Below are 21712 nucleotides of genomic sequence, written 5' to 3'. Positions count from 1 at the left end.
GGTGGGAAGGAGCAGTAGTGGGTATCACATGCTTCTTGATTAGACCGGGGTTCGAGCCCATCACCACCAAATACGGAAGATGTGGAAAGGTCAGGGAATGACCACTGCATATCCTGGAGCAATATGGCTTTAGTTGCTAATACTTCTAAAAACCAAAACAACAACAACAACAACAACAACAAATGGCATGAAAAACCCAGAGAGGAGGCAATGTATGGACATGCTATGTGGAGGGAATGAGAGGTTATTTAATTTGGTTAATGTTATTTTAATATTTCTTACTATGATAGCTGCTCATGTTTTATCTGTGGAGGATTCTATTATCCTGTAGGGCTCCTGGACACAGGCATTATCAGTCTGTTTTTTTTTCCATTATTAGTTGAACAGCAAGTGCACTGGCTATCTGGACATTAAGTTGCAGGAACTTTATAAAGTTTGGTAAGTGTCAGAATTATGATTTGTTAGCATATTCTATTTTTTGTTTGAATTGATTCCTTGTCTTAACATATAAGGGACACTTGTTACCCTGATAGAATGATTATAGGCCAATCCTGTTGTTTTGCCATTTGTTCATTTGGTTTCCTCATTCTTTTTCATTGGTTATAGTCATGGCCTCTGAGTTGCACAGTGACCACAGGTGATCGCCTTTTGAGTGCCTGAATTTTAGGCAATGGTAGCATTTTGGTGTAGGGAAATGTTCCCTATACCTGTGGCTGTCCCATTCAATATATATTCTTCCTTGCTTGTTTTCTAGTTTCCACATTTTTGGTGATAGTTCCATGATCCAATTGCACGATCGCATGGATATGGACTTGATGGAATATTTGAGATTGAATTCTGTATTAAATTGATCTCTGGATACCAGCTCAGAGAAATTCTTTTCATATGTCTGACTTAATTTCATCTCTTGTCCTGCTTTTGTGTATGTCAAAGACCAGAACACTTGGGCCTCTTGTTTTTTATCTCTCTCTGTTTTTAGCCCTGTGTTTGTCAATGTGGGGTTATTTCTGATTGACTATGCATCTTCCTGTATGGCAGTTTCTGTGTTTTTCTGGGGCCTCTGATTTTGACAGGCTTTAATTGGTCTTCTGTATTCTTTGTAATACGTTATTTAACAGCCTCACCGAAATCTAGTGGGCTGTTCTCTGCAGGTCTGATAATTACAACACTGTCTTCCTTTTCTGTTGGGTTGGCACCAGTTGGGGTTTTATTTGCTTGATACTCTGTTAATGTTGGATTCCTTTTAGTACCTATACATACGACATGATACTTGGTTTTTGGGCATCATATTCTTTTTTCCTTTTTTCTCTAGTTTAACTTTTAAGACCTCTTTTTCAATATGTAAGTTTGTGATTGTCCTCTCCAGTTTTATTCATGTTTTTATCTTTCTTCCCACCGGGGCAGTGATTCATCCTGCGTGCTCTGCCATTAGTTTTTTCAGTTGTTGCCTTATTGAAATAGTTTGGTCCAGGACTCAGCTAGCTGCCTGGCATGTCTCTTTTTTTTTTGTTTTGAATGTCATTTTCAGTATCAGTTAGATCAAATTGTGAGGTTAGACTAGGTTGACAGGACCTGACAAACTTCTGCACATCTATTCTGTAACTGTCTTTCCTCAGTTTGAATCTATACCCCCTCAGGTTTGTAATCTGAACAAACGGAAGAATCCCATCAGCATTGAGCCTGTTCAAACCATTCAAGGCCTTATACTCCTCAATCAGATCACCTCACAGGTGCCTAAGTCTCCAGATGCTGCAACTTTCAGAACTTAAGCCTTTCTTGGTAAGAGCACTCCTTTGTTCCTTTCACCATTTTTGTTACCCTTCTTTGAACTCATTCTAGCAATTCTATGTTTGAATTCTATACTTCCTAAAATGAGACCTCCAGACCTGTATGCAGTACTCAAGGTGTGGCCTGACCATTGCCTTATACAAGGGGATAATCACCTCCTTGTCTCTGCTAGCAAAATTCCTGTATATCATTGACAAAACTCCATGGCCTGCTCTGGCAGCCCATCTGCTCTACTATGAGAACTCCATATCTGACTGCACAATTACCTCTAGGTCTTTTTCATTCTCCACTTCCCTCAGTGTAGTATCACACAGTATGTTTCTCTTGGGTTACTGCTACCCATACGCAGTACTTTGCATTTGTCAATGTTAAACTTCAGTTGCCACTTCTCAGCCCATCTGCCTAACTTTTCTAGATCCTGTTGCAGTAGCATACTGTCTTTACTGTGATTAACAACTCTGCCAGCCTTTGTATCATCTGCAAACTTGGAAATTAAGTCTGATATACCTTCATCGATATCATTGATAAATACACAAAACAACAGTAGACCCAACACTGAGCCCTGGGGGGCCGGTTACTCCACTAGTAACATTATTTCACGTAGAGCAGTGTCCATTTATTATCAATCTCTGCCGTCTCCCACTCAACCATCCCTTTATCAATTGCAGAAACCTGCCCTTAATCCATAACACTCCAATTTGTACAGCAGTCTTCCATGTGGAACGGCATTAAAAGCTTTCCTGAAATCCAATTATATGATATCAAAAATATTTTTTGCATCCAGTTCCTTTGTGACCACATCGTAGCATCCTATCAAATTGGCCAGACAAGACCTCCTCCTTCACAAAACAATGCTGTGTCTGAACTATTACTGCTGTCTTGTCTAGATGATCGTGCAGTGCTTCTTTAACCAGTGACTCCTTTATTTTCCCCGGAACAGAAGTTAAACTAACAGGTCTATAATTATTTGTGTCATCCTTTGAACCCCCTTTGTGAATTGGGGATACTTTGCACATCTCCAGTCCATGGGGACCTCTCCTGAATCTAAAGATGCTCTCATAATTATGGCTAAGGGTTTGCTTACTTTCCTCACTGACTCCTTCAATATAACTGGATAGATTCCTTCCACCCAAGGTGCCTTTTTTATGTTTACATCGGTCATGCTATGTTTACTAAGAGCAAAAGCAGGTGAATATGTACATACTTATACACAAAAGATAGGAATACAGTTAATAAATTTGAATGTTTAGTATTGTTTAAGTCATCAAAAACAGACACTGTAGAGATATCAGAAACATGATGCCACTCAGATATAGGAGATGTAGAATTTGAATATGAGTGCAATAAATACAGAAAAGGTAGAGAGGAATTATGCCATTGTTTAAGAAGCATATAGAATCTGAGACATTTGCCAATTGAAGTGAGGCAAGTGTAATGGTGAGTTAGTTTGGTGTGACATAAGCACTTGGAAATAAAAAATAAGAGTAGTTGTATATTATAGGCCTGATGACTATAATGAACAACGATACAGAAAAATATAATGGCCCAGTTTGGTTGACTGCTTTCCTTCATGGCAGGGAAAATTGTTTAGGGAGGAGGGGGAGGGGGAGGGGGAGAGTTCAATTGTAAGCATTTACAGGGTCGGATAGTGTTGCAATGTCCCTTCACTGCCAAAAAGCCAGGGATTTAGACATCATACAGAGGTGTCTATAAGACATTAAATATTATGGTTGCGATGAAGCCCACAATATGTGATGAGTGATTGGGGCCATAGAATGTGAGTAACCCAGAATCTCACATCTGTAACACCAGTTGACAGCAAATTTCTTAAGGTTGGCATCGATGTCATGGTACGGTAGAAAGCAATGTGATAAGTGGTGGCAAGAGTGAAGAGGGCAGATTGTTGGAGTAGCTCTGAGCTGGGCAGGTGGTGTCTACCATAGGCTTCTGTGTGGCCTGACAATTTATGTGCATCCCATGCATTTTTCTTCTCTGCTGTGAGTCTCATTAGTTCATCTGACATCCATTTGGGCCTAAACCTAAAGCAGTATTTCTTAGTAGGAACAAATAGCCTAGTAGCTTCCAAAATTACTTCCTTGTATGCTTCCCATTTAGAATTTGCTGTTGGTAACATCATCAGTTGATCCCACTGTATAGAACCTAAAAAATCTCTGAGACCACTCTAGTCGCCTTTACAAAAGCAAAAACTCTTCCCGTTACCTCTGATGGTAGTTACATCGGTATACTGTGATCATTGCCACCTAGTGGTTCCTCTATCTGTAAATTCTTAATGCATGAATAATCACTGCTGATTATTATTATTATTATTATTATTATTATTAGCTATATGGTGCAAGGAAGCCTGAGGCTTATACTGCACCAGCCAAAAAAAAAAAAAAAAAAAATTCCCGAGTTACCCTGAGAGAGAGAGAGAGAGAGAGAGAGAGAGAGAGAGAGAAAAGTAGAAGGGAATCACCAAGAAAGAGAAGAATGATGATATCCGGCTCAGGACCCTGGGTGTGCCAAGCCCATTGTCACCAGACGTGAGCCCCTGGGGTTAATAATCAGATCAAGAGTGTTACTCACTCTTGTTGCCTCTCTAACATGCTGCTGTAGAAAACAATCATCCAATAAATCCACAAAGCCTTGCTAGTGTGCAAGTGACCAACCCACAAGTTCCAGTCTATATCTAGGAAGTTAAAATCCCCCATTATAAGCCATTCTGATTTACTGGCCCACTCTTTCTCTGTATAATTGTTCATTGTACTCATCAGAGCCGCTAGACCTATAACAAACTTCTACCCTCATTTTGCTTTCCCAGTGCTTATGTCACACCACTTATCGCTCAGGGACCCATATTTCAGAATTTTCTGATTTTTTTGCAAACTGGGTACAGCACACCTATGATTTCATGTAACATTCATGAAAATGAAATGAATATTTCTTATGTATATTGTTCATATTAACTATATTTTATGGTGCTTGTTTAAACTCAGATATGCATACCACATTGAACTGCCTACATGGCCATGGGACGCACAGTGTGGAGGAGTGGATCATGGGTTGGACACCCCTACCCTAGACTAAACAATGTCTACTCCACTTACTGTACCAGCTTGCATTTTGCACATTTGGTTGTATCATATCACTGTATTGTTCAAGTGTTCACAATCGAGTCTTATCAGTGGGCAGCACCAATGAGACTCCAGGAAGAGTCGAAATCCAGGTCTGGGTAGTGAGGTAGCTATTGTTGGTGACTATTATCAGAGAGACAGGAAAATATACTGTGCAAAAAGGATAGATGAAATAGGACCAGGGCGTATATGCCAGGAACAAAAGTTGATGACATTGTAGAGCAGATATCTTTTAATGGCACAAGTGATAATATAGTTGTACACTTTGACACTAATAACATTAAGAATAGGAGATGTGAGGATTCCTACTCTTAATGTTGAGAAAAAGTTGCAAGTTAGGTTTAAATTTGAAAGTGTCTGCAATTCTGCACAAACAGTAGGAGGCAGTAATGAGAGCATTCTCAATCAATTCAGCCCTGGAGTTGTGCAAGGCTCATGGGTTAAAATTTTTCTCAGTGTAATCTGTGCTTGTTAACACGAGAGACAGCTTCTACAGGGATTGGATACACTTAAATACAAAGGGAGAAAGAATATTTGCTGCTGCTATTGAGGCAGTGCTAAGTGGTTTGGAAAACTGCTAGTTTGGCGGGGGGATACACAGACTAATAGATTAACAATAGCTGCACACAGAAGTGTAACTGATATTTGCACTACTTCTATTGGAATGAGGCAGCCCAGAAAGCAAGGTACCAGGGATGTGGTGTGGGTCATCATGGAACAAAGCAGTACATGGGCAGTGTTGAATAACTAAGAGTAACAACAGGTGCATGTATACTTGCATGTACACCAATGCTAGGAACATAGTAAATAATAGTAAATAAAGGGTGATGCTAATTTGAAGTTCTGATCAAGTTATCAAATACAGGGGACATGGTGACTGGACAGCAGGGAGGGGTTATGCTGTCGGTTAAGAAGTACAAAAATCTAAGACCAAGCATCAAGTTGACATAGATGGCCAGTGCAGTGTTTATGTCACACCAAAGTCAGTTTGGTGTGACATAAACACTGGGAAAACATAAATGAGAGCAGGAGTGTGTTATATGCCAAATGAATGACTGTAATTAGTACAATGAATAGCTGTACAGAGAAATAGAGTGAGCCAGTAAATCAGAATGTCTTATAATGGGATATTTTAAACTTTCCAGATATTGACTGGAAATTGTGGGTGGTTACTCACACACACTAGGAAGCCTTTTGTTGATTTATTGGATGTGTTTTCTACAGCAGCAGGTTAGAGAGGCAAACAAGAGAGAGAGAGAGTGCAATATTCTTGATCTGATTGTCAAGATTGATTCTTCATGCCACTTAATGGTTCTTTTTTCTGTATCTTCATGCCACTTAATGGTTCTTTTATCTGTATCTTCATGCCACTTAGTAGTTCTTTTATCTGTAGATTCTTAAAGAAGAATCTACTAAGTGGGAAGAAGAATCACTCTTGACAATCAGATCAAGAATATTGTTCTCTCTCTCTCTTTCTCTCTCTCTTGTTTGCTTCTCCAACCTGCTGCTGTAGAAAACAGCAGAACTAGAGAAAGGAGAGGTTTTTTTTTTTTTTGGCTGGTGCTGTATAAACTTGCTTTACTGCATCATTTGCCACTATTAATATTAGTACTAATATTAAATAAAAAAGAATAACTTCTCCATTGAAGCAGTACCTTTTATTTAGAGTAGTGCAATATATAATAATAACACTCGTCAACATGTAAAATTTTATGAAAACGAAAATCACGTTAAAATGTGTCGATTCACTCGTGTTTTCGAATTACAGTTGGGGTCTGATATTAGCAAGTTACCCTACATTATCATCTATGGCTCTTGGAAAAAGAATGCCAAAACTGCAGTTTCAGTACCACCACTCTCTTATCACGTGGTCAGCAACTGTTGCCTCGCTCTGCACCACCAAATACGGAGGATGTGGAGAGGTCAGGGAATGACTACCACATATCCCCGGAGCAATATGGTATTAGTTGCTAATGCTCCTAAAAACCAAATAACAAACAAACTAACAAAGCCTCGCTCTGCATGACAAGATAAGTTGTTGCCTCAAATTCAACTTCAACTCTGTTGCAATAATCTTCGAATAAGACTAGGTATGGGTGATTTGTACTCAGTTAACAGTTGTTCTCCGTTAGATTCCTGCTTTTTGTGCAGTATTTGTGTCGTGTAAGATTAATATGCCCCATAATTGTGTGAATAGTCCAGATGACTTCTGTTACGTATATGGAGAAGTCACATTAGCTTCAAGAAATCATCCCTTAATTCGAGCCATAAAAAAGGCCTACTTCTTGTTATGTTATGTTATGTTATTATTTGGTTTTTAGGAGCATTAGGAACTAAGGCCATGTTGCTCCGGGATGTGCGGTGGTCATTCCTTGACCTTTCCGCATCCTCCGTATTTGGTGGTGACGGGCTCGAACCCTGGTCTAATCAAGAAGCGTGTGCTACGCACTGCTGCCCCTTCCCACCTGGCTACGGAGGTGCCTACTTCTTGTACTTTGGATGTAAAGTAGGTGGCCAGGACAAGAACTGGGCTCCATACATATTCTGCACCCCCTGTTCATCAAAACTCAATGCATGGGTGAATCGAAAGGGATGTTTTATGCCTTTCACAGTGCCCATGATATAAACATCAAAGACTGTTACTTCTGTATGGTGCCTCTTATTAGAAAAGGGATGTTAATGAAGAAAAAGTGGGCAGTGATGTACCCAAATATACCATCTGCAATTCATCCCATGCCTCATGGTGAAGTACTACCTATTCCTGAACCACCCGACTGTTTTCTCCACACACACTCTGATGAAGATGAAGACACTGATGAACATCAGCATGAGATACACGAAGAAGTACAGCACCCGTCTAAGTCAAGAAATTCACCATTTTGTCCAAACCTTTATCCTTCTGAACCACATAAGATCACAGAAAATGAGCTTAATGACCTCATCAGGGACCTTGAAATGCCGAAGAATAAAGCATGAGGCTACAACAGTGGGATCTCCTAGATTATTCTGTGAAAGTGACAACATTTCATACTCGAAATAAAGACTATGATAAAATCTATTAAACAGAAGGTGAACTCACTGTCTGTAAGGACGTTGATGGTCAAATGGCAGCAATGAACATGAGGCACATTCCCGAAGAATGGCGACTATTTATAGATACTTATAAGGTTAGCCTTAAGACTGTGTGATTACACAATGGAAGTATACTGCCTTTGATACTTCTTGCCTATACCATCCACAAAAAAGAAACATACGCAACCATGGAGAACATCCTCTTAGGTGTACACTATCAGAGGTATTAGTGGCAGATATGTGGTGATTTAAATATAATCACCATTTTATTAGGACTACAAAAGGGTTACACTAAGTATTGTTGCTTTCTCTGTGAGCGGAATAATCGTGCCAAGGATATGCACTACGAGAAGAGGAGTTGGCCTCGACAAAAATCATTTAACACCCAGAATGAAGAACGTAGCATTCGAACCACTGGTAGATCAAGATAAAGTTTTGCATCCACCACTCCACATCAAACTGGGGCTCATGAAAAATTTCGTGAAGGCTTTGGAAGCAAACGGTCCTGCATTCTCATACTTGCAAGAGAAATTCCCAAGACTTAGTACAGAGAAGATTAAAGCAGGCATTTTCATTGGTCCACAAATAAGGCAACTTTTCAAAGACGAACAGTTCAAATGTGACCTTAGTGATAGTGAAAAATTAGCATGGAAAGCCTTTCGAAATGTTTCAATTGGTTTCCTAGGAAATGTTAAAGTCGGCAACTACAGGCAGCTTGTGGAAGTTCTCATTACTTAATGGGGTGCAAAAACAATGTCATTGAAGATGCATTTCTTGCACTCACACCTGGATTTCTTCCCACCAAACTGTGGTGAGAAGCAACGAACATGGCAGTCACTTCCATCAAGACATTGCAACGGTGGAACAAAGATATAAAAGCAAATGGAGTGCAGGTATGTTAGCCAATCATTGTTGGAGGGTGAAAAGGGATGCTCCTGAAGCTGAAGTGAAAGATGAAAAGGTCTCATGTTTGATACAGGTATGTTTGTAGCTGCATCTTACTGCCATATAAATAAAAAAATACTTCTATAAATATAAAAAACTACTTTTTTTCACTATTTCTGTGTTTACAACCCCAAAATCTATAAAGTAAACTTTCTTTCTGCCCGTAACCAGATATGCCCCAAAATTTGTTGTTCAGTATAATATTAGCATTTTTAGCATTAGCATTAGTAGAGGCATTTGATGCAAGAAAGCAAGCTTATGCAGCATCAGCCAAAAAAAAAAAAAAAAAACCCCACTTCCACTTCACCCCTCTGTTCGTTCAAAATACCCTGTCCAGCTGAGCCTTAAACTTATTTAGGCTATCAACCTCCACCACAAGGGATGGCAGTCTGTTCCACCAACCAACGACCCGCTGGCTAAAGGCAAATTTCCGCACGTCTCTCCTACTTCTGTCTTTCCTCAATTTGAATTTATGCCCTCTCAGGTGATTTTTCTGAGCTAGAGGAAGAATCCCATCAGCATTGAGCATGCTTAAACCATTCAAGGCTTTATACACCTCTATCAGATCACCTCGCTGGTGCCTAGTCTCCAGACACTGTAATTTGCAAAACTTAAGCCTTTCTTCGTAAGAGCACCCCTTTGTTCCATTCACTAATCTTGTTGCCCTTCTCTGTACTCGTTCCAGCAGCTCTACATCCTTCTTGAAATGAGGCCTCCAGACCAGTATACAGTACTCTAGGTGTGGCCTGACCATTGCCTTGTACAATGGAATAATCACCTCCTTATCCCTGCTGGAAAAATTCCTGTATATCATTGACAATACTCCATGAGCTACTCTTGCAGCCCGTCTGCACTGCTCAGAGAACTTCATATCTGCCTGCACAATCACCCCCAAGTCCCTTTCATTCTCCACCACTGTCAGTGCAGCACCACAGAGTTGATACGTTGCTCTGGGGTTGCTGTTTCCCATGTGTAGTACTTTACATTTGTCAATGTTAAACTTCATTTGCCACCTCTCAGCCCATCTGCTCAACCTTTCCAGATCCTGTTGCAGCAGCATAGTGTCAGTAGTGTCCTTGACAACCCTGCCAACCTTTGTATGTATCATCTGCAAACTTGGACATTAAGCTTGATATACCATCATCAATATCATTTATAAATACAGAAAACAATAATGGACCCAACACTGAGCCCTGAGGGACTCCACTAATAACATTAGTCCACGATGAGCAGTGTCCATTGATTACCACTCTCTGTCTTCTCCCCCTCAACCACCCCTTTATCCATAGCAGCAATTTGCCTCCAATGTCACACTGCTCCAATTTGTGTAGCAGTCTTGCATGTGCAACAGTATCAAAAGCCTTTCTAAGATCCAAGTATATAATATCAAAGTTATTCCCTGCATCCAGTTCTTTTGTGACTGCATCATAGTATCCAATCAAGTTGGTCAGGCAAGACTTCCCCTTAACAAAACCATGCTGTGTCTGAGCTATAACTGAAGTCTTGTCTAAATGATCCTGCAGTGCTTCTTTAACCAGTGCCTCCATTAATTTTCCTGGAACAGAAGTTAAGCTCACAGGTCTATAATTACTTGTGTCAGCCTTTGATCCTCCTTTGTGAATTGGGGTCACATTTGCACATTTCCAGTCTATGGGTACCTCCCCTGAGTCCAAGGAAGCTCTCATAATTATGGCTAAGGGTTTGCTTACCTCCTTTGCTGCCTCCTTTAATATAACTGGATAGATCCCATCCACCCCGGTTGCCTTTCTTGTGTTTATCTTCAACAGTTTCTCCTCCACTTTACTCCCAGTTATTTCAAGATTCTGTAGCTGACTGCTAGAGTTGAATACACCTCTGGCATTCCCCTTGCTGAATAACTCCTCATGTGTGAATGTCGATGCAAAATATTCATTTAGTTTGTTAGCTACCTGAGCAGGATCATCAACAGTTGACCCATCAATATCAAGTGGACCAATCTGATTCATCCCCTTCCTTCTAGAGTTTACATAAGTAAAGAACTCTTTGCAGTTTTTCTTTGCATCCCTTGCCAAGGATTTCTCGTAATCTGCCTTCGCCTGCCTAACCTCCTTTGTAACTTGGTTGCATATCAACTTGTATCTATCATAGGCTTCTGTGTCATGTGTTAATTTGTAAGTATCCCATGCATTTTTCTTCTCTGCCATATGCCTCATTAGTTCATCTGACATCCATTTTGGCCTAAACCTTGAACAATATTTCTTAGTCGGTATGTAAAGCCTAGTAGCTTCCAAGATAAGTTCTTTGAATGCTTCCCATTTTGAGTTTGCTGTTGGTAACATCATCAGTTGGTCCCACTGTATAGAATTTAAATACTGTCTCAGTCCATCGTAGTCGCCTTTACGGAAGCAATAACCCTTCCCTTTACCCCTAATGGTAGTTACCTCTTTCAGTAACCCCCACTTCAGCACACTGTGATCACTGCCACCTAGTGGTTCATTTATCTGCAGATTCTTAATGCATGAAGAATCACTGCTGATAATCAAATCAAGAGTATTACTCCCTCTAGTTGCCTCCCGAACATGCTGATGTAGAAAACAATCATCCAATAAATCCACAAAAGCCCTGCTAGTGTGTGAGTAACCAGCCCCCAAATTCCAGTCAATATCTGGGAAATTAAAATCTCCCATTATAAGACTCTCTGATTTACTGGCCCACTCTATTTCCCTGTACAGTTCCTTATTATACTCATCAGAGTCATTAGGCCTATAGCACACTCCTACTCTCAATTTTGATCTCCCAATGCTTATGTCACACCAAACTGACTCAACACTGCACTGTCCAGCGATGTCGACTGGCTTCACTTCCTTGGTTTTTATGTGTTTCTTAACTAATAGCATAACTCCTCCCCCCCTTCCTATCCTGTCTATCCTTTCTGTAGACGTTGTACTCCGCAAATTGCAGTTCTGCATCCCTTATATCTGTGTGACACCACGTCTCTGATATCCCAACAATATCTGCCTTTGATGTTTTGAGCAATACCTCAAATTCATCAAATTTATTTACTAAACTCCTAGCATTGGTGTACACGCAAGTATACCTGCACCTGTTTCTATTCTTGGCTACCCTAACACAACCCATGTGTTTATTTGTACCGCAATGACTCCCAGCAGTCTCTGAAATATCCTGAATCTTGTTTTTCAGGCTTCTGCTCATTCCAATAGAAGCAGTGCAAGATTCTCTTTCACCTCTGCCAGTGGCTACTGTTAATCTATTCGTCTTTGTATCCCCCCCAAGCTAGCAGTTTTCCGACCCACCTAACACTGCCTCGATAGCATCAGCAAATATTCTTGCACCCTTTCTATTTAAGTGTATCCCATCCCTGTAGAAGCAATCTCTCCTGTTAACAAGTACAGTCCAAGCTGAAAAAAATTCTACCCCTTGAGCCTTGCACAATCTTTCCAGGGCCGAATTGATCGACAAGGCTCTCATCATATACTCCCTCCTATCGTGTCTGGGCAGAATTGCAGACACTTTCAAATTCAACCCTAATTCTCGGCTTTTGTTCAACAGTGACCTGTACTTGTTAAGTAATTCTGCCAGTCTCCTACTCTTAATATTATTAGTGCCAACGTGTACAACTATATCACCTTTTGTGCCCTTAAAAGATGATATTCGCTCTACAACGTCATCAACCTTTGCCCCCGGCAGACATACCCTGGTCCTGTTCCACCTATCTTTTTTACAAAGCATGTTCCCCGTTTCCCTGACAATAGAGTCACCAACAACTACTAGTTCCTTCGGGACCAGCGCATTCTGCCTTGGGGGTTGTCTCTGTGTCACGCGATGCCCAAGTGCAAACTCTGGCGTTGATGTGGGCAACCACAATATGATTTTGATGCATCCACAATATGATTTTGATACACTAAGCAGCAAACACAGTTTGCTCACAACAGTATACTGAAAGGAGCAGTGCCCGATGTGCACAATGACATTATATAGATTAGTATTAGCCAAGGTAAGGAAGTGTAAGGAAGCCCCAGGCTTTTGCCGTAGACTTAACTGTGTCTATGGCTGCTTTTTGTTACTACATTAAGTATTTCTTCAATAGCCATTAAACCTGATTTCACACACACTCCTGATTTGCATTTTAGTGGAAATCAGTCAGAGCAGATGGACAAAGAATTTATAAAAAAAAAAATAAATAAAACATGGGTTTTCTTTAACTCCCTCTGCAATAATGGATGTCACTTTCATAATATCTAATTGTTCAGTATTAAATTCACTTACAACTGCAAGACAGTTGTGACTATTTTCCCTTCTAATATTTGTAGATAAGGAAATTAGTGTGAATAATTGCAAAAAAATTCACCACTTTACAACCAGCAGTAATCCCTATACAAACTGATAATTTAACACCTGTACTTTCATCAGACATTCAAAAAAAAAAAACACTCCAGAGAACAAATATAGTTTTTTAACTGACCTTATGCTGTCACTTATTTTTAGTATTTTCTCTTTCATGGTACTTCAACTTATACTTAATTCTTAACTGCATTTCAGTATTGTGCCTATTATCAAAAACGTTTGAATAAATGTAGTGCACAGTTGAGTAAGACTTTTCTAATAATATCCACCACTAAATGGTTTACAAAGCAAAGTGTACTTTTAGAAATTTCAAAGCGTAGAGCAACCTTGGTCCTTAGGTCCTTGAGAGGTTGCCACAGACATTCTCTCAGTTATGCCAGACAAGCTGCACTTGCTACCTGGGAGACTAAAACACTAATGGAACTGATATTCGGGTGACACTCAAGTCAAGTGGACCCAATTTCGGCGAAGTCCGGATGGTCTGTGACAGCCAAATCTTCTGCTTGCACCTTCACGATGGTGGGACTGTTAGTAATCCTGGGTATAACCTCCATGCACAAGTACATGGTGGGTGACCACCCAGGTGTGAACCAACGTAAGCAGGGGTCGAGGTGTGGCTCGGCCCCTGCTTAATGGAGGAATGCCGCCCCTCTATGTTACCTGGCAGTACTAGGTGGTAGATGACTCTCATCAACCGGTGCAATACCACCACTTTGCTTATTGGGGGCTTGAAGTGGTGGAACCCATGTTCAGTCTCTAGAGCTAAGTTCCGGTCAACCCTTCCCTATCTCTTCCATCATGCAGTATGATTGATGACTTTTGAGGTTATGATGAACATCGTGGCGAGATCCAATATTCCTTACATTTCGAGGGTACAGCTCTGAAACGGTGTTCACAGGACGGCCGCTAGTTAGTACACCAGACCGAACCTATTGGTAACTCTCTAGGAGGATTCCAGATCAACTAGTGTATAATCTTGCTACCTCTACTCTGCCAGATAGTGAGTGGAGGGAGTCCGAGTAGTGGGTGGGCAGGGAGCATTGTCAAGGCCACGTTATGTCAAGAATCTGGGTATATTCTTACCATGTGTACGCCATATCCAAAAATTTCATTACTTCATACAGCATGTCCCACCCACTTTCTTACTATTGAATACACCATGAATTATGAATTGTCAAACTAATAGAGCAAGCTTATCTGCAAAAAGATCTAAACCTCCCAAGCACTTCCTAATTCATTTCACAAATATACATGGTCTCAATTCAAATCTTAACGATGTCCATTTCCACTTGCAGTCTGCCAAAATTCCATGTACTTTTTCTGACAGAATCTCAGTTATCGGTTGATTCAACTACTGCTCATCTTAGATGCCCAAATTATTCACTGTATGATTCCTTTCGCCTCAAAGGTTGTACTTGTGCATATGTCCGTTCTGATATTCTCTGTCAGAGACTTGGCAATTTGGAATCTACTCTCTTTGATCTTCTCTGGCTTAAAATCTCACTACCTCATTGTGTAAAATTGTTGTCTCTACTGTTCTCCCTACCGTTGTCCCTCTGTTGTCTCTACCGTTCTCCCAACTCCACTAATTACTTGGAGATTTTTGACTTCCTCTCTTTCCAACTTGACTTTCTTCAGTCCAACTTTCCTAACAGTGAGGTAATTTTCCTTGGTGATTTTAATGTTCACAACTCCAGCTGGCTTCCGTTTTCTAGTCACACCGACCCAGCTGGTCGAGATGCTGAGGCTTTTGCAATTACTAATGACCTTGCATAGATTGTTCATTTACCTACAAGAATACTGGACAATCTTAATCATACAGCCAACACGCTTGATCTTTTTTTTACAAACAACCATTCTAAGTACACGGTCGAAGTGAGAGGTCCTTTAGGCACTTCAGTTCACAACTTGGTGATTGTCTCTTCTCAAATGGAGCCTTTTTCTCATGGCTATTCCCAACCTCGTGTTGTTTGGCATTACAAGAATGCAAAATGGGATGACCTGCAAGATTTCTTTTCTTCTTTTCCTTGGTCGGATTACTGTTTCAAAACTTCTGATGTCAACATTTGCTCATATCGTGTCAATGAAATTATTCTTGCAGGAATGGAATCCTTTATCCCACACTCCACTTTAAAATCTCGTCCTTTATTTAAACCTTGGTTTTCCAATAAATGTGCTAAGGCTGTTCAAGAGAAGAATGTTGCATATTGTAATTGGCTTGTTTCTAATTCTTCAGTTTCATTTTCTGCCTAAACCAAAGCTCGCAACAATTGTAAAGCAGTTATTAATCAGTCCAAACTAGAGTTTGAACAGGCTAAGAGTAGAAAACTTGCTTCTTGCCCTAATGGTAGCCGAGCATTCTGGTCCCTTGCGAAAGCTATTGGCCGCAACTTTTGCCCATTTCTGCTCCCACCTCTCTCCAAACCAGATGGTTCTGTTGTCACTTCAGCCAAGGATAAAGCTGACCTGCTAGCATCCCATTTTTCTTCCACCTCATCTATTAATGATCTTGGTAAAACACCTCCCACCATTCCCAACACGCTCCATTCAATGCCTCCTGTGGTCTTCCATCAAAAGGCTGTCAGTAGGATTTTGACCAACCTTGATGCTAAGAAAGCTCCAGGTCCCAATGGTATTTCTCCACTTGTTCTCAAAACCTGTGCTCCTGAACTTACTCCTATTCTTTGCCGCCTTTTTTCACTTCTTATTCCAAAGGTGTTTTTCGTTCTGCTTGTTAATTTGCTCATATCCAGCCAGTTCCTAAAAAGGGTGACAAATCCCTCCCATCCAATTATCGTCCCATTGCAATTACTTCTACTCTTTCTAAGGTAATGGAGAAATCAATTAACCGCCAACCCTCAAACTACCTAGAAATCTTCTGTCTGATCAACGATCGCCAGTATGGATTCCGTCAGTGTCGATCCACTGGTGATGTTCTGGCTTATATTATCCATTTATGGACTAATTCAATGGAAAAGTTCAGTGAAATACAAGTAGTTGCTCTTTACATCTCAAAGGCTTTCGATCGTGTTTGGCATAAAGGTTTTCTAAACAAGCTTCCATCTTATGGTTTGCCAACTGTTTTTAGTAATTGGTTATCCAGTTTTCTCTCTGATTGCTCACTGAGGGTAAGGGTAAATGGCTCTCTGTCTTCTAACTTCTCCACTAATGCTAGTGTCCCCCAAGGTTCAGTTCTTTCCCCCACTCTTTTCCTCTTGTATATTAATGACCTCTTTCCATTGACTGGAAATCCTATCCATAGTTTTGCCGATGATAGCACATTGCATTCCACTTTCCATTTTGAGAACCCTTGCCCTGTTCAATCAGCTTCAATTTCTCGAAAATCTACTACCAATTCCTTAAATGCCGATCTTCAGGTAATTCTCCAGTGGGGCAAAGACAACTTAGTTGATTTCAACCCTTCTAAAACTCAGTCTTGTCTTATATCTGGCAAAAAGGATTCTTCTGCTCCTATGCTTATCATTAGTGACACTCTGATTTCTAGGCAAAATGATATATCTCTTTTGAGGATTACCCTGACTTCTAATCTCTCTTGGCACAAGCACATTATGAATATTGCTTCCTCTGCATCTAAAAAACTTGGTTTTCTCTTTCGCTCTTGGCATTACCTTTCTTCCAAACAGCTGCTCACTCTGTATAAATCACAAATCCGCCCTGCCATGGAATATTGTTCCCACATCTGGGGTGGTGCCCCAAAACCTCTCTCAGGCTTCTTGATTCCATTCAGTAGAGGGCAGTTAGGTTAATTAATGATTCATCTCTAACAGAGTCTCTCCACTCTCTGTCTCATAGACGTACTGTTTTTGCTGCAGGCCTCTTCTACAGATACTTCCATGGGCACTGTACTTCTGAATTGGCTTCTATAATTCCCACTCTCTCTTTCAAAACAGTCCGAACACGTGCCGCCAACATCCATTTACTGTCCAACTTCAAACTCACTGGACCAACTTTTCATGTTCCTCGTTTATTCATTCAACTGCCATTTTCTGGAACAACCTTCCTTCTTACGTATTTCCTGAAAATTACAGTCTACAGAAGTTCAAGTCCATTGTCAACAAATATCTTCTTTCGCCTTCTCAACCTCCAACCCAAGCATGGTACTAAGTACTATAGGTTCTAATACCTCCTATGTTTAGGGTTTACATAAAAAAAAAAAAAAAAACCAAATCATTTTTACAGGGCAAAAATATAATAAATGTTTTGGGTTGCATACTTTTGTTGTTTATTTGATTCAGAATCTATTCTTTTTCTCCTGCTCACTTTTAAATAAAAGATGTTTGTGTGTTCTTTCATAATGGCATTCTGAAAACTACAATATGATAACACAACACATTTAATATATCACACATCTTTACTAACCATCCAATACTTATTGATCCAACAGTCTTGAAATTGCCTGAGGGTCTAATGGCAATTCACACAACTAATCTGGTGTTGAATTTCAGTAGACTCCAGTAACCTGAAACTCAACATTTTTCCAAAATATAATCCTCCATCATGCCAGAATCTTCTGCATCCTACTGATTGTCATAGCACAGGCAGAATATTTATTCAATACATTGGTAAGAAAGTCTTCATGAAATGGGGTTTTCCAAGGCTTTTTTGACCTTTCTGCACTACTGAGTTAAAATACCATACATTTACCAGCATGGTATTTTAACTGCCACTTTTAAAACCATTTTAGTGAATTTATCAGGATTGTTTTAGAGCATCATACCCTGGTTACAATTGTTAATCCCTCCTATCTTTTCTGCAAAAAACTTTGAAATCAAACTTATTACACATTCATCAATGTTAATGAATATCAAAAACAATGAAGGACTGAGTACTGAACATTATGAGACCCACCCATGACTTTGGTACATTCAGAGTAACAGCTACAAGGAGCATTTGAAAAATTTGTGGCCTGAATATGAAAGGGTAATGGTACTGTGTTAAAAATTTCTATACTTAATGTATAACATTTTAAATAGTAACTCACCAAGTTTCATGCAGTTTCAATAACATCTTTTTTTTGTTTTTTTAATTACAGGTCCTGAAGTCAACAAAGTTGTGTGAATAAGGAAAGATGGACAAAATCAGTCGCCATGAAGTCATCCAAAATTTGGAGAAAAAAGGGACTCATGCCAAAGGCTGTTAATAAGGATATGATTACAACATTGAGGAAAATGACCCAAGCTGTGGAAGACCTGCATTGCCCATCACTTTGGAAATTGTTCGGTGTGCATGATCTGGTGATGAGTTATCGAAAAGTGTCAGTTTGGTATATTGTCAACATCTTGTCTGAATGTGTATACCACATAATAATAGAGGTTCTCACTATGAAAAAGGTATCAGCATGATAAGTCCCAAAATTGTTGACAACAGATAAAAAACACATAAGACTTGATAAGCCAAGTGAATATCTGCATCGTTTTGAAGAGTTCCAGCTGATATTCACTTGCATCCATCCCTCCAAAGAAAGAAAGTCAATTCCTTCTGCTGAAAAGGTGATAGCATCGGATTTTTTGGGGGTGCAGATAGAATATTGCTAGTGGATTACCTTCAGAAAGGCCAGACAGTCACAATGGCATATTACGCAGACCTCACATCTGCATGAAAATCAAAGAAAATCTGAGGAAAACAGAAAAAGAGTCCATATTCATCAGATATACCAACATTGGACCTTCACCTATTTCCTGATATGAAAAAATACCTGGCATGACATCCATTTGCCAACTGACAGTGATGTCATTACTGCAGTTGGATGCATTCCTGGAGGCCCAAAAGAAAACTCTCTTCACAGCTGGAATCAACATATAGCAGCATCAGTGACAAAAGTGTATTAATTTCAAAGGGAACTGTGCTGAAAAGTAACATGTTACCAGACCCTCAGATAAACCTTTCATATACAGGACATGAACTTTTCACATGTCCCTTGTATTTATAATAACCAGTATTAGCCTAGTACTCCAAATGTTATAAAGCCATCATTTGCATAGCACTGTATGAAAAACCTTGTTAAAATCTAAATGTACTATATCAAATTTATTCTCTGCATACATTTCTGTAGTGAGATATTCTCTTAGTAGCTTATTAAATTATAACACACTTTCCCCTTTAATGAACCATGCTGTAGTTTCCCACATACCATTCCTTCCAGATGATCCCTCATATGTCCTCATTACAAGCCCATAATAGGCTTGTAATTACTCATTTTACCATAGAACCACATTTGTAAATTGAAGCATTTGCACATCTCTGATCTGTATAGATCTCTCCTTAGTCTATATTGATCTTAGGATTCCTCATTATAACAGATGTTGACAAATGTTGACTTGTTTTGCAACTCCGTTTAATATAACTGGATAAATCTCATTTCTCCTCATGCCTTCTAGCATGATCCTTGTGTGGCAGGCTGTACATGTATAATCTAACTTTATAAAAGAAATGAGCAGTTCCCAATCTTTGATTTTAGCAAATTTGTGCAATAAAAAAGTGAGAAATATGATTTGGGAAGAAGAAGAGGGGATTTATAATTAATTAAAAGCCTTCACAAAAATAAATGGAGCATACAGGAGTTGCAACTTTGTTAACCCTAGAAAACCTAGTAATCAGACAGTAACAAGAGAAGCCTAGAGTGAAATAGATTGATGATATTAAAGTGCAGTGGAAAGGGAAAAAATAATCACAATATTGAGTGAAAAGGTCAGAACATAATTTGGTGGTGAACACATGGTGATCAACCTTCACACTGTAGAACTTTAACGATGATTATAGACAAATAACCTTGTGTTCTTTGGATTATTTATGTGGGAAGAGGTTTTAGCATCATATAATTGGTTATACTAGTTATTGTGTTAGTTTTACTTTTTAGATGGCTTATGAATAGTGGATTTTATTAAGTATATTTTTAAACCATCTACAAAATATGGCATTTCTCTTTTGTTTTGTTTTATCCATTGTATGTATTACAGAATTAACATTTCATGTTTTATGCTAAAATACATAATTGTTCTTATGGAAATATGATGAAATTTCTTTTTTTGCTACTTTTTTTCACAAATATATAGCTTTACCTGAAATTAGACTGAAATATGCAGTGTTTTTCTTTTATTTTAGTATTAAATACTAGTTTGAGACCAAGTTTATATTAATCCTTGTTGGAAAAGCAAAATTTAAAACCCAGGCATGCCACAGGTTAGTACCACTTTCTTCATAACCTTTGAAATTCAAAACATTTGAGAATTTACTGAATAATATATTTTTTTAATAGCTGTTTTAAAGTATTCAGTATCTTCACAATGAAGACTTGATGATTATTAAGAATTTATTCTGCTTATTATTAATTTTTATAAATTCTTAATTTATTGTTAAGAATTTATTAGTTGTGTGTATCTTAATTATGTTATCTCAAATACATAATTATTCAAGACCCACTAACATCCAAAAGAAACTTTAAGTTTTCATATTATTGAGAAGCCAGGCATTTGTTTGAAATATTCCTAATTAGCATTCATGTTATATTGTGCTGGGCAAAACCAACAGAAATTAAAATTGAAAAGGGGAAGAATTAATAAAAGTAAAATTGTGTTAAAGGTGAAGAAAAAAGCAAGAATAGTGAGAATGCCTCCTTGCCCTCAAATAGTAAATTAGCTCAGGAAGCAGAAATAGCAAGAATAAGAAAGTAAAAATTAAAAAACACAGAAAGAGAAAAGAAAAACAAGAGAATAAAAGTGTTTCACTGAAATCACAATTTCACCCTATCCCCTACTAGTGAAAGCTTTTGTATGCCAAATTAAAAATGCTTAACAAGGAAACTTGCAAATATTACATTTATAAAGAAAGGAATTTAAAAAAAAAAAACATGAAATAATATATATTTTTTTATTTTTTTAATTATTTTTTTTAAGTTTATTGGTTTTTGCAATCACCCCTGAACAGCATGCAAGCTAAAAGGGTGCAAAAAGAGTACTTTTTTGCACACTTACAAAAAAATAATTATAATAATATATACAATGATGGTACTGATCTATAGAAATATTTACAGTTGCTATTTGGTATTTACATAAATATAAGGAATTGTGTAAACTGGACTTATTATTGTTGTTATTATTATTATTAACCATATGGTGCAAGGAAGCCTGAGGCTTATGCAGCACCAGCCCAAAAAAATTTGAGTTACCCTGAGAGAGAGAGAGAGAGAGAGAGAGAGAGAGAGAGAGAGAGAGAGAGAGAGAGAGAGAAGTAGAAGGAAATCACCAAGAAAGAGAAGAATGATGATATCCAGCTCAGGATATCTCCTAACTAAAGAATGATGATATCCAGCTCAGGATTCTCCTGACTAAAGTCTACCCCAGGGGCTCACGAGATGTGAGCTCCTGGGGTAGACTTTAGTTAGGAGAATTCACTAGTTCCTCAGATCAATT

General features: G+C 38.9%; 1 protein-coding gene across 1 annotated transcript in view; it reads left to right on the top strand.

Annotated features, from left to right (window-relative positions):
- The window catches only part of Cpsf6 (cleavage and polyadenylation specificity factor subunit 6), an 821382-nt gene that overhangs the window by 745038 nt on the left and 54632 nt on the right, over positions 1–21712 (top strand). Inside the window, exon 17 of the transcript XR_016547729.1 lies at positions 20406–20483. The gene's annotated coding sequence lies outside the window, so the exon portion shown is untranslated. The remainder of the gene's footprint in view (positions 1–20405; positions 20484–21712) is intronic.

The sequence above is a fragment of the Mastigoproctus giganteus genome, chromosome 12 (assembly GCF_048544385.1).
Source record: "Mastigoproctus giganteus isolate SK-2022 chromosome 12, ASM4854438v1, whole genome shotgun sequence".
NCBI lineage: Eukaryota > Metazoa > Arthropoda > Arachnida > Uropygi > Thelyphonidae > Mastigoproctus > Mastigoproctus giganteus.
Note: the sequence above shows the minus strand (reverse complement) of the source record. Positions and strands in the feature narration are given on the sequence as shown.